Here is a 14,209-nt window from a genome sequence, read left to right on the forward strand (position 1 = left end):
TGCTTTTTTTACTTTGTAACCCTTGAACCGATGCATGTCCACCCCTTGAACCGACGCATGTTCATGAGAGAACTGATGTTGTTTTGCAAGGTGGACTTTCAATATAACTAGCAACAAGTTGGCACCATGTTCACTACAGCAGCCCTTTCAGGAAAATTGCCATGGTAGAAAATTGTTCACTACATCAGCCCTTCCAGGAGTAGCATATATATTTTGTATGTTTACATTGCCATGCATAGAAGGTATACTGCAGCAGTTATGCAATACGAAGCAAACTTTCACCCAAAAAATGAGAACAAGTGATGTGCAAATTCCATTAGGTACCAAACAACAGTTCTCCAACAATGCACATCCCTCCAATCAACAGTATTCAACACATATTTGGTGACACATATTTGTTATACAGTAGGTACGACTCCAAACCACAAGTCAGTTACTTCCCTCCAGAGCATGGAGAAATCCTAGAGCAACCGGAACTGAATGAAGAAACCTTTTTTTCTTCCTCTGATGGCCTGTGTGGACCAAAACGTGCTGGTGGTCTTTTTCTTCATCTATGGTCTTTTTGAGTTGAAACTGATGTAGACATTTTTCGTTGAACTATTGTGGACTTTTGAGTAGTAGACGCACAACCTGACAAGGCAATGCACAAGTTCATGTAAAAAGAACAACCAAGTTAATGTACAGTAACATCATAAGTTCAGAAATAAAAATAAAAATAGTTTTGTACTGTTTTTGCTATAACAACTAAGTTAATGTATGGCATGGGGCTGGATTAGGAGAGCCCTACATATGCTGGAGTGGTGGAGAGGAAGCTCATGTCACTACCAAATCTATTAGGGTACTAGAAATTCAAGGAACATAAGTAAAACCAAACTAATTGATTACAAGCACTCCTATGAACAGAAATTAATTTAGAAATTGAGGTGAACTTAAACAGTGTAAACAAGAGTGTGCTGCTGCTAGATTTCCAATCCTAGAACAACTTCTAGGAACGTGTGGGAGTCACACAACATGCCTGAACTTGGTGTTGATTGGTAGTTGAACTTGCTACCCATCCACACTAGTACCAGCGGCACAAGAACGAAGTATTTAAGCAAATACCTGATGGCATCAAGAAAACAAGTGACTAAAACATTTAGCAATAAAAGCGATGGTATAGAAAAATTGAACTGATGTTTTTCCATCATTCCGACAAACCTCCTGCTTTTTTTTGAACTAATTTTTATTCTATCATTGTAATGTTGCTTTAGGTTTTCGGAATGAGGTGAAAGCCTCTGGTCTATTTGAACTTTTACTGAACATTCAAAAATGTTTTAACTGATGTGAATCCTTTCACCGAATTACTACTACATTTTTTCGTGAACCTACCCATGTATACGAACAAGTTCTATTTCTGCTAGGCATTTTCGCAATTTTGTGCTTAGCAAAGAGAGAAAGAAAACAACCTGGAAATGTTTCCTGCCGCCACACGTGGAAGGGGGTTTGGATATGGACGAACTGATTGACCCATTTTTCTTGTACTGAAGCTTGTTTCCAAAAATTTAAAACAATGCAAATATTATCTACAATATGGACATTTAGACAGTATAGTTTGAACTAAACTCTTTGGCACTTTTGAACCAAGGTATAAGACGTTGGAGATCGGGTGGACCCGCTACACCTCCTCCTCTGGATTGATTGCTCTGGTGAAGTGGAGCTGATGGAGGCGGAGATCACGAGCGGCGCCGGGCTTTGGCGACTGCAGGGAATCCCAGTGACTACCAAGTCACCCCCGAGAAGCTTGTAGAGGCGGGGCAGTTGGTCACAGGTCATCCCATGTAAGTTCAACTATCAGGCGTGGTGGCGGAGAGAGGCTCTTGGCGGTGATGTCCGGGAGGTCCCTCGCGGCGGTGAGGTGGATGGCTGCGGGCGCGGGCTAGGCGGCGGCGTGTGAGAAAGTGTCGTTGATGCACGCAGAGGACTACCATCAGCACTCAACTTGGACGGCTGCCAGCAACCGTGGTGGATGGGCTGGTGGTGGTGCAGGAATGTTCAGACTGACGGTGTTATTATTGTGTTTGTTTGTAAGCAAGGTTCTGAGGTTAAAAGAAACAAAAATGGAAGATTTTTTATGTGTGCTTGCTCACAGGTGGCGGTGGCGAGGCAGTAGGTCTTGCCGTAGGAGCCTGCAAATATGGGAGCGGACGGAGGGCAGCGGTCTCGAAGAAGGTGAGCACCAACCTATGTTGTGCATTGCAGCGAGTAGGATCCAAATAAAAATTGACGACCATGTAGGAGGTTGCACATGGATGAACTGACGACCCATTTTTTCTAGTACTGAAGCTTCTTTGTACTGAAGCTTGTCTCCAGAAATCATATCAGTGGGTTATTAAACACAGGCAACAACATCGAAAGAGGAACACTAGATAAAGATGAGGACGCTATACAGGAACTACAGTGGACAGACCAACAACATAAATCCTCAAGCAATAATCGAGAGAGCTCACAATCTCCATGGAAGATGCCTATGAATTGCCATGGAAGGGCCTCCCACTCCCCTGCTTCATCTCCTCCCACTCCCTACACACACACGCGGAGCAGAGAGAGAGGATGAGAGGGAGATGACTGAGCTGGATCGAGGATGGAGCACAGGGCGACCTGCACATAGCTCTTTTCTCATGACCGGCTGTGGAGCGTGATGTTGTACTGATGAGGCAAATGTCCAAATATATGGAGGGACTAGTAAGGGTCTCAGGAATCGACTACATTATTTCAGTCAACTCGATCTTCATCAGTACTAGAATGACTGGACAAGAAGTTTGGATTTGTAGCAGCACACGCACTAAACTTACAGAATTTATCTTCAACTTTTTTAGGTGATTGCATCACTACTAGTATGATTGGAAAAATATTTCAGATTTGTAGCAGCACACACACGAAACTTACAGAATTTTATGGAAATTTACGAGTTCTGATTTATCAGTACATAGTTTTATGGAAATGCGCGATTTAATTTCTTATAGGCACTATCTAGGCAAAGAACACTTAGTATTTAACTTTTTTCCAAATATGTATTGAACTGATATATTTTTTGTCAATGAACTGTTGTAGTATAGGTACTAGAGCTACCAGCATCTTTTTATATATCATGATAAAAAGCAAACAAACATGCATCATCTCCACCAGACCATTCTCTCATCATCTTCAGAACATACATACTAGAGGAAATTGAACTGACAATAGAAGAAATTTATATTTTTTTGGGGACTGATATCATGTAATACCACATCCAGAAAGCATGCCAAGAGAAATATATATTTTTAGTTGAAGAACTAGCAGTCGTGCAACACAAGAGGCACGGCATGGTGCTATTAACTAACTTCCAGAGATCCTTTCTGCTTTTGTAGTAGTACCTGAGGTTATACGGGTCAGTAATTTACCATTTGATTGCCTTCATGCCACCAGCAACGCACCATTAAAGAACTGATGAACTGATGCTGCTAGCTCTCACTGGCCTTCTACTAGTACCTCTCACTGTCCTTCTTGATTCTGCACCCAGCAAGCCCAAGATGTCCATAAATCAAAGAAAAACCGACAAACACTGCACAAAAGATGTTGTTAATAGGGTTGCAAGAATGCTAAAAAATTACAATATAAACAATGATGCTAGAATAGTAATTGTGTAACACCATTCGACAACTACAAGTCATGAAGGAAATATATCAAAACATCCACCAAAGAGGTGCATGAATATTAGTTTCCCATGGAAATTATAAAAACTATACGCAGGCAGCCAGCTTTTCTCCTCTGTTTTTTTGGCATAAGCAAAGAATATGAAGTCTGAAACGTTCTAATTGTAAAACACACTCCCAAAGCAAACCTATTTTCCTATTCCATACCAAAATATAAACTGTTTGAGGATAATCCAACTTGGAAAGGTAGTCATTTTTTCCAAGGGACCTTCTCTAAGCAATAGGAAGAAAGTTCATGCCACAAAAGGGACCTTCTCTAAGCAGTAAGTAGAAAGTTCAGGTCACAAAGTTTACTATTAGACATATACACAATCAAATAAAACAATGATCACTTGAACTAATTGGAGAATAACATGCGAGCTTATAGCATTTGATCACTTGAACTTATAGCAATAGGAATAAGAAATATGTACGGCCTCCGACCTATGGAGATTATAAGAAATTTGTAAATACTAGTACTGCAACCAACATTTTATAAATACTAGTGAACTTGAACTTATGGTCTCTTGAGATCTGAACTAATTGTGTTACAAGCACACGCACAAAAATCCAACGAAGCTGATATCAGTACATGTTAAAAAGATAATCAAGTTCACGTATATTAATTTTGAGAAGTTCAGAAAGAAACTTTTTTTAAAGTTTGTACTGAAAAGATGTGCAAACATATGTGCCGGTGTCAAAACCGGCGGATCTCGGGTAGGGCGTCCCGAACTGTGTGTCTAGGGTCGATGGTAAATCGGTAATAGGAGACAGGGGACACGATGTTTACCCTGGTTCGGGCCCTCTTGATGGAGGTAATACCCTACTTCCTGCTTGATCGATCTTGATGGATATGAGGATTACAAGAGTTGATCTACCACGAGATCATAATGGCTAAACCCTAGATGCCTAGCCTGTTCAATTGTGATTATCCCTACAGACTAAACCCTCCGGTTTATATAGACACCAGAGGGGCCTAGGGTTGTACATAGTCGGTTTACACAGGAAGGAATCTTCATATCCGAACGCCAAGCTTGCCATCCACGCAAAGGAGAGTCCCATCCTGACATGGGAAGAAGTCTTCTGTCTTGTATCTTCATAGCCCATTAGTCCGGCCCATGTTACATAGTCCGGATGCCCGAGGACCCCTTAATCCAGGACTCCCTCAGTAGCCCCTGAACCAGGCTTCAATGATGATGTGTCCGGCGCGCAGATTGTCTTCGGCATTGCAAGGCGGGTTCCTCCTCCGAATACTCCAAAACAGCCTTCAAACACAGAAACCGTGTCCGGCTCTGCAAAACAAGTACCACACACACACACACACAGAGATTATAATATTTCACGAGTCCAATCTACTAACAACTTTTGTAGCGTGACATCACGTCGCTGCCCGGTCATTATTTCGTACCGTTTTTAGCCTCTCGCTCCACGTTCCAAGATGCGGTTTTATTGGCACGTCTTGTCGAAGCAGAGATCGTGTCCCCTTATTGCGGGATTCTCATCAATACGGGCGTGGGTAATCCAACCGCACTGTCTGCACGACCCTTGGGGAATAGGCGAGTTTTCAAGGCGAGCGGGGAGGCGCTTGATATTTGCTGCCTTTATAAGGAGATAAGGATTCACTCTTTCACCCGCGCCTTCTTTCTCTGCCCACCCATTCTCGAGCTCCAGAGCCCAAGCTCTCATCCTCTCCGCCTCAGAAAAGCACTCCGACCATGTCCGGATCTGGAGCGCAGGGCAAGTGGATGGTCTCCTCCATCAAGGAGAAGGACATCACCAGGCTCCGGGAAGCTGGGTACCTAGCCCAGGAAATCGCCCACCGGCTTCCAGCAAAGGGGCAGATCATCCCCACCCCGGAGCCCCATGAGAGGGTGGTATTCGTCCCCCACTTCGTCCGCGGATTGGGATTCCCTCTCCACCCATTCGTCCGCGGACTCATGTTCTACTACGGGCTGGATTTCCACGATCCGGCCCCCAACTCCTTCCTCAACATCTCGGCATTCATTGTTGTGTGCGAGGCCTTCCTCGGCATCCCACCCCACTTCGGATTGTGGTTAAAGATCTTCAATGTGAAGCCGAAGGTGGTGGGCGGCCAACACGCAGAGTGCGGAGGCGCCATGGTGAGCAAGATGCCCAACATCTCATGGCCCAAAGGTACCTTCGTGGAGACCGTCAAAGGGTGGCAACAGTAGTGGTTCTACGTCACAGAGCCTCGCGACGCCACCTGGGCCACGGCTCCCGAATTCCAGTCCGATGCGGCTCACGTCCTGGCTAGAGAAGGGCCTGGACTGGTCTTCGTCGGACGAGCTGACAGCGCTTCAGACGCGCATCAGGAGCATGGTAGACAACAACATCAAGCTTGTCAATGTGATCCAGGTGATGCTTGTTCGCCGGATCCTTCCGTTCCAAAGCCGGACTTGCCATTTGTGGGAGTTCGATCCGGCCGAGCACCAGACCTTGCAAGAGTTCTTCGGCACTACACATGAAGACATCTGGAAGGTGCTTTTCAAGGCCAATGAGACGTGGCCGAAGACGACCGAGGATCATGTGTACAACCTGACCCATCCTGCCAGTCCGGTAAGTTTTTCGTATTTCAAGGTGTATCCTTTACTAGTATACTCAAGGAAGATATCTAAGCTTCCCTATTTGTTTTTTCAGGGCTGGACAAAGAAGGCGGAGCGGATTCAATGTCCAGCTCCGCTGCCCGAAAACCCAGCAATCCCACTTCTAACGAAGATGCTGGTTCCGGCGCCCTACCAAGCACCGGAGAAGAAGGCAAAGAAGAAGGCCAAGGAGACCAGAAGTGGCCTCCGCCGTAAGGGAACTTCAGACGTGACGTCCGAAGACGCCGAGACCGACTCCTCCCCCACCGAGGACGAGGAGGAGGAGGAGGAGGAGGAAAGGAACTCTCCCCCGGAGGGGGGAGGAAGAAAAGGGCGGCCTCCACACATCTGGAGGGAGAGGCGTCCAAGAAGGGGAAGGTCTCCCTCGCGGACAACTCCGCGTGGGACATCGATAGCAGCTCCGAGTGGCGCCCCAGGGATAAGCCCCTGACCGAATCGTAAGTACTCAAAGACGCACACATATATCCAACTCCTTTACTTCATGGTTTTAACATGTTGAATCATGCGCTGCAGTCCGGCTCGTTCCGACCTCCAGCGATCCTCATCTTCGGGGAATTCGCTGGATCCGAAGGTGATGGACAGCGGGTCCCTTCCGGCGGCCTTCTCTCCCCAGGCCATGGACGATGCCGAGGTGCTGTCCTGAAGGACCTCCAAAGGCCAGGGAGAAACATAGGAGGCCGTTAGGGTGGCGCCAGAGGGTGATACCTCAGTCGCCGGGCACTAGACACATGGGGGAGCAAATCCCCCTAGAAACTGGTGATGGGGGCCATATTCAATTCGGCCCCCAGCCGAATACAATTTCGGAGACCTATACGGCTCCGGAATCAGGCAAGCAGCCTCCTTCGACAGAAGGAGGTGCACCGATTCCACCGGTGACCTCTGTCCATCCAGAGGCACCGGATACTCTACTGGAAGTGCTGCAAAGCGCTTCCATTGTTGAGGAACACCGTATCCTTATGGGTACGGTGGTTGAGAGGGTTCAGTCCGTTAAGAGCGGACTGAACGAAGCCTGCACCAGCCTTCTAACAGGCTTTGAGGTATGCGACGTATTTATGCAAAAAGAATTTCATAGTATAGACAGTAGCCCCTGAGACTCAGTCCGGTGTTCGGAAAGAAAAGCCAGACAGGGGATCAAATAATTTTTGCAGGAGACTAACCATACATGTCTATGTGAACAAGCATGCGTCGTTGCTGGCTGTGACCTCTCATTCTGCTGAAGTCTCCGGACTGAAGCAGAGTCTGGAGCGGACCGAGGAAGAGCTCAGCCATGTGAAAAAACAGCCGGAGGACAATCAAGGTATGCAATGACCTTGTGTAGATTCAGAAAGGATGAATGATTTGTGTTGACCATAGTGCCATCATATTTTGTAGGAGCGGCGACCAAGGTGGAGACCCTCAAGAAGGCGCTGGCCGAAGCCCAGGAGAGAGCAGCAAAGGAACAAGCCGCTCACGAGAAACACGAGGCCAGGGTCGGTGAGGTCCAGCAGGATCTCCAGGACGTCGCGAAGAAATGCGAGTCCTTGGAGCGCAATATTGCGGATCAAGAGTCCAAACTTGCCAAGGCCCGCCAAAGCGCACAAGATGCCGGGGTTGAAGCCCAGGGCGCCCTCCAGGAAATCCAGGAGGCTAGAAAAATCGCGGCGAGTAAGGCCTTTATTATGCAGAGCAAGTATGTGAAGAAAAGGTACCTCTTACTGACCCGGATTTGGAGTTCTCCAGGAGCGTTTGTGGATCTGCCGTGCAGTGTTGCTGACGCTGCGGATTTCTTCCGAGCCGAAGAAGGGAGCTCAACGGAGAAGCTGTTCTGGTCGCAATACCTTGCACTAGAGCATCCGGTGCCCATTAGCGATCAGCTGAAGCAGCTGACCGAACTGCATAGGGTGGCCGATCTGGCCATGAAGGATTTGGTAATCTGTTTATGGCCTGCCGAAGCCATACCCAGCAGCTACTTCGGGCTCATGAAGTGGCTGGTCAATGCCTGCCCTCGGCTTGATGCCATCAAGCAGTCGGTCTGCATCGAAGGTGCGCGGATGGCCTTCGCTCGTGTCAAGGTGCAGTGGGCGAAGGTCGACGCCATCAAGCTCGCGACCGAGGGACCGCCCGCGGGCAAGGAGCACCGCACGCCCGAGCGGTATTTTGATGATGTCCTGAAGAGATCCCGCATTATGGAGGGCCAGTGTTCAAAAGAAATTATCTTTGAATGAAGTCATTCATGTTATCCCTTCCTGTATTATGAAACAAAGCCGTTATGTAATATAATGTTTGTTGTTTTTAAAATTTACCTCCTGTTCGGCCGTTTTGTTAAATCTGAGAGTTGGCCAGTCGTCGGCGTCAGCCCCCATGTAGGTAGTACGGGGATGTTCGGGATGGAATCTAAACACTCTTGATCCAAGAGTTTGGTCCTTGAAGGAGGTGTTTAGCGCAACGAACCAGGCAATCGAACTATGTGCCTTTATCACCCTCACTTAGCCATAGGAGTTTGACAATATAAATGTAGGCGCAACCCCTAGTTAGTATTTAATCCGGATTAGGGTGCTGTAGACACCTAATCGGGTAGAGGCCGATTCGTCGCGTAATGCGGAAAAAATCGCATAAGAATTTTAACCTCCAAATAGCTGACCAGCTCTCGCCGCATCATGACAGTCAGTTTTCTCTACTGAGGTGTTTGCTCGGATAAACTAGAAACACAATCGCAGTAGTTCTCCCTTTACTACCTTAGCCGATAGGACGGAACGTAAGGTAGCAAGCACAGGAGCCGGGCAACCCAACTACTGACCAAAGACATGATTCGGAGCCGATGCATATAATGCTAATTTAGGGGTGCCGAACTATACTGTAAAAAGTGTTCGGACTTTGTTGCCGTAGGATGGAGCAAAATGAAGCCCCTGCAAATTAAAGCATACCAAAGTGTACGGGTGCAATCAATAAGAATAGCGAAATAAAATGAAGTAGTAAGCTAGTGACACATAAGTTGGGCCGCAAACTGTTTCCATTATAATTTGATTAATACGTCAAAGCGTATTTTTACAAATAGTGCGATAAGCAACAGGGCTATTTAACATGCCAAGACCAAGGGGGAGCTGCGTGCGGGTCCTGAAAATAGGTAGAATGATTGTCAAGAAGAACATTTAGAGATTCCCCCACACGTCTGTGCTGCTTGCCGCCTTGATGTATCCATCCTTCGAAAGGACCGATGACCAGGCCATCGGGAGGGGCCTGTAGAGAAGAAGCCTGAAAAGGGGAAAAAAAGAAAAGAAAAGGGAAGGCATGTGTGCCCAGGTTAAGTTAAGCCGTATTATGGGCCACCATCTAGTTATGCCTCCGTCTCTGCCCATGGTATTTTGAGTGCGTAGTTATGTACGCGCGGTACGTACGCCGCCATTTGGTCGGGACTGAGACGGGGGCCGAATTGTTAGTCTAACTCCTGACAAGCTGGACTGTCATGTTGCGGAGTAGTCCGGACTCTTTTGACAGTGTCCGGGAGTTTGGCCGCTGAATTAAAGTTCTGCTTGATAAGGCCGCTCTGTACTTGCGCTGCCAGGGCCGCGGTGTGCTCTTCGGTACGGAGGGAGCGCTCCGTGTTTCCATTGACTGTTATGACACCACGTGGTCCGGGCATCTTGAGTTTGAGATAAGCATAGTGTATCACCGCATTGAATCGAGCAAATGCAGTTCGTCCGAGCAGTGTGTGATAGCCACTGCGGAAGGGGACGATGTCGAAGATCAAGTCTTCACTTCGGAAGTTGTCCGGGGATCCGAAGACAACTTCCAATGTGATTGAACCCGTGCAGCGGGCCTCTACACCTGGTATTACTCCTTTAAAGGTAGTTTTTGTGGGCATGATCCTTGATGGATCGATGCCCATATTGCGGACTGTATCCTGATAGAGCAGGTTGAGGCTGCTGCCACCGTCCATGAGGACTCGCGTGAGGTGGAATCCATTAATGATTGGGTCAAGGACTAGTGCGGCCGAACTACCATGACGGATACTGGTCGGATGGTCCCTGCGATCAAAGGTGATTGGGCAGGACGACCACGGGTTAAATTTTGGCGCGACTGGCTCTATCGCATAGACGTCCCTGAGCGCACGTCTGCGCTCCCTCTTGGGGATATGGGTAACGTATATCATGTTCACCGTGTTAACCTTGTGGGGGGGGGACTTCTTCTGTACCCCTGTGTTCGGTGGACGGGGCTCCTCGTCGTCGTCCTCACTCTGTGACCCCTTCTCCTTGTTCTCGGCATTTAACTTGCCAGCCTGTTTAAAGACCCAATAGCTTCTGTTGGTATGATTGGCTGGTTTATCGGGGGTGCCGTGGATCTGACATGGACGATCGAGTATGTGGTCCAAGCTGGATGAGCCCGGATTGTTCCTTTTAAATGGCTTCTTCCACTGGCCGGATTTGGAGCCGCTGAATCCGGCGTTGACCGCCGTGTCATCGATATTGTCGTCGTTGTTTCGATGCTTGTGCCTGTTGCATCGGGGCTTGCCATTGCTATTTCTGGCTTTAGAGGTGCCAGGTTCGCTTGAATTATTATTGCTACGGGCTAGCCAGCTATCTTCGCCCGCGCAAAAGCGGGTCATAAGTGCCGTTAGGGCTGCCATGGACTTCGGCTTTTCGTGGCCGAGGTGTCGGGCGAGCCATTTGTCGCGGATGCTATGCTTAAAGGCCTCTAGGGCTTCGGCATCTGGACAGTCGACGATATCGTTCTTTTTAGTTAGGAACCTAGTCCAGAATTTCCTGGCTGACTCTCCGGGCTGTTGAACTATGTGACTTAAGTCACCGGCATCCAGAGGTCGGACGTATGTACCTTGGAAGTTGTCGCGGAAGGCGTCTTCCAAGTCCTCCCAGCTGCCAATTGAGTTTTCAGGCAGGCTGTTCAACCAGTGCCGAGCTGGTCCCTTGAGTTTTAGCGGGAGGTATTTGATGGCATGAAGATCATCACTGCGGGCCATATGAATATGGAGAAGAAAATCCTCAATCCATACCGCGGGATTTGTTGTTCCATCATACGATTCGATATTCACGGGTTTAAACCCTTCTGGGAATTCATGCTCCATTACTTCGTTAGTGAAGCAGAGAGGGTGTGCGGTGCCTCTATATCGGGCCAAGTCGCGACGTAGCTCGGATGGAGTCTGCGGTTTTCAGCCCGGGCATGATTATGCTTGTCACGTCCGGCTAGATAGCCGTCGTCGCGCGTCGGGGCACGCCCCCGCGATCCATAGATCGATCTGGTCTGACCTGCTCTACTGTCCAGGTCTTGCCGCAGGTCATATGTATATCCCTGAGCTGTTATATCTCTACCTTTACGGCAAGGTAGTATGGGCTGGTGTTCGGCTTGAGTTGCCGTTTTGCCCCAGCCACGAGGTGGTCGGTGAGCCGCATTACGTGCTGATGGTGCGGGCTCGAGGGCCTCGTCGTCAAATTGGGGTAGCAGTTTACGCTTCGGGTAACTTTGGTTGGGCGCTCGAGGCCGTATTCCTCGGCTGACAGGATATTAGTCCACCTATCGTTGAGCAGATCTTGATCAGCTTGAAGCAGCTGCTGCTTCTTTTTCAGGCTCCTTGCAGTGGCTATTAGTCGGCGCTTAAAGCGCTCCTGCTCGAGAGGTTCCTCCGGCACGATAAAGTCTTCGTTGCGGAGGCTCAGCTCATCCTCGGAGAGTGGAAGATAATTGCTGTCCTCCGAGTCTTCGTTTACAACCTGTTCATCAGGGCTAACTTGCCCATCTTCCCGATCGTCCTGTTCGGGGGTTGGCTCGACGGGTTCTTCTTCGTCTTCGGCATCGTATGGAGTGTTGTTGTCTCTCGTGCCGGTATTGCTGTCTTTTCCACGGCATGATTTAGAGCGGCGCCGCTGACGTCGGCGCTTTGGCTATGTCTCAGGAGGTTTATCCTCGACTGGATATTATTTATCATCGCCGCTACCCTCTTTAGGTGTGTCCACCATGTACACGTCATACGAAGAGGTGGCCGTCAAGCGTCCGGTAAACGGCGGGTTTTTGGCCTGCTCCTCTCCAGCGTCGTCATCCATACCGTCGATGTCTTCGGAGCCGTAGTCGAGCATGTCAATTAAGTCCTTGACAGTGGCTATGAAGTGGATGGTGGGTGGGACGTAAAATTCCCCGCTCTCAGCCCCTAGTCCGGGCTAGGCGTAATTCGGACATTGCTCCTCTGTAATGACGAGGGATCGCATCAAGTCCAGAGCCTCGCTTAAAGGCGAGGTTTGGCCAGGGAGAAGAAAATCCGTGGAGTACGGCGGGAAAGAAACTCCTTGGCCGAGCTCACACGATGCTGACTCCGAGGGTTCGGAGCCAGTGTCCAGAGAAGAGTCCGGCTTCATGACGGTTGCCAGCGACACTACTTCCTCCGGCTCTCCCGTACTGGGCTTAGTGGCCGCAGATAATCCGGCGGGCTCAGTAATCCCGTCTTCGGACCTGGTGACGCGCTCCGGATCTAAGGCCAGAGCAGCGGTTGGGGTCGTGAACCCTTGGAAGATCAAGTCTCCTCGGATATCAACGACATAGTCCAGATTTCCAAAACTAATCTGGTGACTTGGGGCGTAGCTATCGATCTGCTCTATATGGCCAAGCGACTTGGCCCGCAGTGCGAAGCCGCCGAACACAAAGATCTGGCCGGGGAGGAAAACCTCCCCCAAGGCAGCATTGTTGTATATGACTGACGGAGCCATCGAACCTTCTGATGACGATGCACTGGAACTCTCAATGAAAGCACCAATGTCGGTGTCAAAACCGGCGGATCTCGGGTAGGGGTTCCCGAACTGTGCGTCTAGTGTGGATGGTAACAGGAAGCATGGGACACGATGTTTACCCAGTTCCGGGCCCTCTTGATGGAGGTAATAACCTACTTCCTGCTTGATTGATCTTGATGGATATGAGGATTACAAGAGTTGATCTACCACGAGATCGTAATGGCTAAACCCTAGATGCCTAGCCTGTATGATTGTGATTACCCCTACGGACTAAACCCTCCGGTTTATATAGACACCGAAGGGGCCTAGGGTTGTATAGTTGGTTTACAGAGGAAGGAATCTTCATATCCGAACGCCAAGCTTGCCATCCACGCAAAGGAGAGTCCCATCCGGACACGGGGAGAAGTCTTCTGTCTTGTATCTTCATAGCCCATTAGTCCGGCCCATGTTACATAGTACGGACGCCCGAGGACCCCTTAATCCAGGACTCCCTCAATATGCAAACATATTTAGTTCTTTTTTAGGAAGGAACTCAATTCAACAAAACATATGCAAACATCTCGGCTTCAAACTTCTGTATTTTTTTTATTTTGAGCTTACTTCTCTTGAGATTTGAACTGATTTGTGTTACAAGCACACGAACAACTCCGAATGAGCTGATGTTAGTACATGTAAAAAAGATGACCAACTGCATGTATATTAACCGGAGAAGTTCAAAAAGGAGCTTCATCTTCACCATACTGACTAGACCAATACTGAAAAACTGAAGTACGAGAGGGAGACCAGCTTAAGTTCAAACTACACAAACATAAGCTGCAAGCTCCATGTTCCAACTTGTAGATGACTAATTTTAATGTAAAACTCCTCAGTCCAACATTAAGATAACACACAGGACCGGTTAGCCAACAAGCTCACAATACCAATTCCGCTGACTTTCTTTACCTCGACAGATGTCGGAGACGAGCACGATGAGGTCCCGGTTGCCAAGCCGCTTCCACTGTTGATGGTCAGCAGGGACACCACGTCGAGGAGGGCGGCCCAGTGCCCTAGCTTGCGGCGGAGGGGTTGGGCAGCGGTAGTGGTGCGGCGCGTCAGCGGGACTGGGAGGGGGCGGCCGGGGCGTGGGAAGGTGGTGGTGCGGCGCGTCGGCAGGATTGGGAGGGGG

The sequence above is a fragment of the Triticum aestivum genome, chromosome 6D (assembly GCF_018294505.1).
Source record: "Triticum aestivum cultivar Chinese Spring chromosome 6D, IWGSC CS RefSeq v2.1, whole genome shotgun sequence".
Classification (NCBI taxonomy): Eukaryota; Viridiplantae; Streptophyta; class Magnoliopsida; order Poales; family Poaceae; genus Triticum; species Triticum aestivum.